Here is a 5,338-nt window from a genome sequence, read left to right on the forward strand (position 1 = left end):
ACCCACTGTTCCTCCCCAGTTTCCACTGAAGCTTTGTTTCCGACGAAGCGCCGCCGCCGCCACTTTCGGTCTCACCGTGGACAGCCCGCTCGGAGCCTCTCCAAGCCACCACGATACCCTAGCCAGCACCACATCATCGTCCTGAAGCTGTTCGACCCATTTATTGGCTTTCTAGTCCACCACAGTGCCTCCCCGACGCTCGCCGGCGTTCTTCCTCGCCGCCGCCGCATCGGTCTCCGTCGATCCCCCTTGATCCAACGTGTTTTCATTCAATTAGTTGCACGTACACGTTCCCCAGGACTCACTGGTTCTCGTGCGCAGGATCTTGGCCAACATTCACCACCGGAGCTCCGCCGTCGACGGTGACCCCTCCGCCGTCACTTCGGGCTCGAGTCGAACTCCACTGTTCCAGCCATCCCCGTCCACGACAAGTAGCGCAACGAGACCACAGTAAGACCCTGAGCCTTTCCCTGCCCTTGGACCTCACCGCCGGTGATCACCGTTGCCGGAACACGGCCGCCCCCGCGTTGCTCTGTTCTGGTTCACAGCCAAGGACCTCGGGATAGAAGGAAAAGAAACCCAGGGGGTTAAGTGCATAGCCTAAGACTCAGAGAAATAGTGACCGAAGGACCTTTTGTGTAAATTAGGCTGTCAACTTAGAAATTCTGTATCTATTCGAGGAAAAATCATAAAAATGCAAACTAAATTTTGTTGAAATCTTTAAGTCAAATTCGACTACTTTTGTTTAGAAAGTTTGAGCTGTAGGTGTATATTTTCTGATGTAGATTAAATATTAGAAAATAAGTGTTTTAATTGTATCTCATGTTGTAGGCATGTGTTAAAGCTGAAATTTGGATCACAGATTGTAGGTGCTATGTATAGCTCTATGTAAAAAGTTAGAGTACTTTACTGTTCATTTGCTTAGGTTTCGAGTACTTTTTGTTATATGTTGATAAAAGTTACTTAATTTAATTCCAAATGTGATCATTCACATTTAGGGCTGAAAAATTTATCTTAGCCTTGTTACAACAGGAGTAATTTAAGATAAAAATTTGAGAAACAGAAACCTAATATAACTTGAGTTATAAATTTCCAACTTAAATTCAAAGGTAATTCATAAATAATAATTGTTATGCATGAAAAATTATGAAACTTTTCTGGACTATTAATCTTGAGTAATTCATGATGTTCTTAAATTCTGAACCCTAGTTTTAGTGTAAAACCCCAATTATAATTATATCTTGAAAATTCCAATTATAATCTTGTTTAATTTTGTGGCTTAGTTCCTTTAGAGTAAAATTTCCATAAAACCCACCTATGATAATTTTCATAAGTACTAATTATTTTTCTTAATTCAAGGTTTGGTTAATTAATCCAAGTTAGCCATAATTAAGTAATAACCTAAGATTAATTACAATATTTAGCTAATAAAATAAATAGAGTTTGTTAAGTGTATTTAGTGTTGCTTATAGTAAACTGATATACTACTTATTATAGTTAATCGGATGTTTAGGGTAACCACCCTGTTGCCTAACGAGACTAGTTAGTTTAGTTAATACTTGATAAATGACTGCCCAGTACAGGGTAGTTAAGTTGTTTGTTGAAATATAATGTTCCTTTAATTGGATTGCAACTTTATCGTGAATTGAAATGAAAATGGATACATCCATTAAACTACAACTTGCATATCATGTAGACTCGCCCACTCTCGCTGACGGGGATTATCAGCTGATCCCAGAACAAGAAGGAGGTTATTCTGAAGACCCTGGAACTCTCGTCGCGGATTTCTCTGAAGCCCCGAACCAAGGTTCGGAAGAAAATATTTTGACTAACCCCAACCCTACCAGCGAAGGCAAGCCCCGGACATAACCCTACTTTATTACACTGCAACCTATATTATATATATATATCTTTATGCATTAAGTTCTTAGGAGTTGTTTGAAAACTTTAGTTGCATAATTCCAGGAACCAATGTATTGTACATTAGAACTTGAGTCCGACTAGCTGCTATGCTTATAGAACCGGTAGAAGTCGAGTGATTTCCTGTCACTCGCGCGATATAGGAATTGTGATGTTTACATTCTTGTTATCACTATAAGGATGACGGACGGGAGTTTTATGAGGTATCATGGTCAAGATGATACCCCGTCTGTTTTGATGAATTTGGTAAGGTCGCAGTGTGTGGTAGCGGTGATTAAGCGTTTGAAAGTACTAGCCACATGCCGTGAAATATGGTAAGCGGTAAGCCTAGTAACCGATCGGCCCGAGGAGTGGACATACCCCCCACCACATGTATTTGCTTCTTTTGGTTACTTTGTTCGACGTGTAGGCGTACGTGTTGCTGGGCAAACAGGAGTACGGGTTTTGTAGTCGCGCTACAGACGTACGTCCTGCACTTTGGAAGTGCGTATGACCTGCAGTCGCTTGTGGTGGCACTGATCCACGAGTCGGAATGAAAGGCAAACGGTTGCTTCGGAATGACCCTGTGGTGTTCCAAGCGTGTGAGTTAGGTTTACCTTGCAAGGGTTGAATCTCGATTCAGAATCGTCCGCCTCTCACGATGTATGAGACTGCTTATTCCCTTTACCACATAGAGTAACAAGAGTAATTATGTGATTATCTAAGATGATGTTTGAGTAAAGATTCTACCATGTTTGACTAGTTATAGGTGCTTACCTAGAATGGTTAATCAACTAGAACCTGAAAGTTAAAAGTTGAAAATAAGGATCTACTCTTTGTTGCTTTTCAGCTGAAAACCCTACCCAAAGCTAAAAGCCATCATGAGTCTAGTTATGGGCTAAGGTATACCCAATTCCGGGTAAGTCTTGCTGAGTATTAGTATACTCAGCCTTGCTTTTGTTGATTTAATCCAGGTAATCTCCCTGATGAGCCAGCTTTCATTACACCGTGGCCCTACCCTTTGCCTGATGGTTGGTCCGTGGAATGGGATCCGTTCCCGGCCAACACCGATTCCGCCGAGTGATATTATGCCAGGGCTAGCATAATATCTGTAAAGACGACGTGTATAATGGCTACGCTTTTCAAATTCCGCTGCTTTGACTAAAAACTAAAACCTGTCTTGTAATAATCTCTCCTCTGTGGGAGCTAATGATGTTTTGTACATTGTTGTAATGTAACTGCCTGTGGTGTAAGATATTTTGGCATTGTATCTCTGGACTCACCTTCGTGTGAGGTACCTTGTTGGATCCTGAGTTCGGTGGTTTATCGGGACGTTACCCGACAGACCAATGGTTTTATACCGTTTGAAGTACGAGGTAGCCCTTCGGTGAGGACTCGCGTACTTGAGTCGGTATAATTCAGGTTGGTTCTGCCACACCAATCGGCCCGGCAAGTGGACTCATCTCCCACCACTCGACTTTTATTTTTATGTTTACACGAACCGACTGTGGGAGTACGTTCTGCAGAGCAGACGGGAATACGGTCATGTAGTCACGCTACAGACGTATGTCCCGCACATTGGATGTGCGTATGGTCCAGCAGTCGCTTGTGGAGGCATTGTTCCACGACCCGGAATGAAAGGCAAACGGTTGGTTCGGAATGACCTGTTGGTGTTCCAAGCGTGTGAGTTAGGTTTACCTTGCAAGGGTTGAAATTTGATTCAGAATCGTCCGCTTCTCACGAAGATTGAGACTGCTTAACTCTTTTGCCACATAGAGTAACAAGAGTAATGTTGTTGATGAGTAATACTGGTGTATGTTTAAAAGACTCTACCTTGCTTGAGTAGTTACAGGTGCTCACTTAGAATGGTTAAAGGAACTAGAATCTGAAAGCTAAAATATGAAAGTAAGGATCTACTCTTTGTTGCTTTTCAGCTGATATAAAACCCAAAACCCTATTAAAGCCTTCATGGTCTAGTTATGGGCTAAGTATACCCAAATTCCGGGTAAGACTTGCTGAGTATTAGAGTACTCAGCCTTGCTATATGTTTTGTTTCAGGTAATGTCTCTGAAGACCCTACTTACCCCATGCCTTGGCCTTATGCTTTGCCTGATGGTTGGTCCGTGGAGTGGGACCCGTCCCCGGTCAACCCTGATCATAACGAGTGATGTTATGCCATGGCTTAGCATGACGTCCTTACTGGCGACGAGTATAGTTACGTACTTTAAATTCCGCTGCTAGAACTTGAACTCTACAACTGGTTTGTAATAATGACTCCTAGTTTGAACCTTGGCTGTTTCTGCAAACTTTGTAATAACTTTGCTAAGTGTGGAACTTTGTACTACTTGTGGAAACTTTTGTAAAATAATTTCCCTGTGATGTAAAATATGATGACTGTATCTCTGGACTCACCTTCGTGTGAGGTAACCTTATTTGATCCTGTATCGGTGGTTTATCGGGACGCTACCCGACAGACCAAGGGATTATACCGTTTGAAGTACGTTGGAGCCCTCTGGAATGGACTCGCGTGCTTGAGCCGGTATAATTCAGGTTGGTTTTGCCACAGCTGGTATCAGAGCTATAAGGTTACTCTGGAGGTACATTGTACCTTAAAAATACCTTCGGTATAAAAGTTTGACCAACAAAATGTTTGGCAAAACTACGTTGGATTCGTTAAGTATTGTGCTTAGTACGTAAAGCCCTAGGGTAATGTTAATATGGGAAGTATAGGTGGCTATAGTATATGTATATAACTCTGACTTCCAGCACTACTTTTTGTTAAACCTTAAATTTATGCACAACCCAACTTTACATTTTGTAACGACACCTTCGTTGGTAAGGTAAGAAGGTAAGGATCCTCAGCTAACTGGGGAGTTAGCCTTCCCGTCGGTGATGCGAACCGAACGCTGTTTCTCAAGCAGTGGCCTACTTGAGATGCTGCCAATGTACCAACTTCGGTTGACTACATTGGGAGTATATAGTTAGGTACAGGGTATGAACAGCAATACCCCCGCATTTTGCGGTACCCCCGTGAATACGTTATCTTGAGATAATTATACAGATGTTGTTTCTATAGTGAACAGTAATGTTTGGGGACGCTTTCATGACATGCTGGCATGAAAGGTTCGGTATATATATATCTTGTGGTTTTCTGCAGGTATGCTAACCACGATTCAATAGGTTCTGAACGATTAGGATCTATCGACTAGATATGATAGGGAGAGACGTATTAATTATGCCACCGTAATTAACTACGTAAGACCAAGATTACTTGGCAGTTATTTTTGTTTGTGAGGACGTGTAGTACGTGCATGCATCATGTCATCTTGGATTGATTGGATTGCCTTGCTTGTTATGTTGTTTTACGAAAATATGTTGCTTGTATCTGAATGCCCGCCTAGACTTTGTGTTGTAGGAGCCAACGTAATCTGCTAGGCGA

This window comes from Panicum hallii, chromosome 5, assembly GCF_002211085.1.
Source record: "Panicum hallii strain FIL2 chromosome 5, PHallii_v3.1, whole genome shotgun sequence".
Taxonomy (NCBI): domain Eukaryota; kingdom Viridiplantae; phylum Streptophyta; class Magnoliopsida; order Poales; family Poaceae; genus Panicum; species Panicum hallii.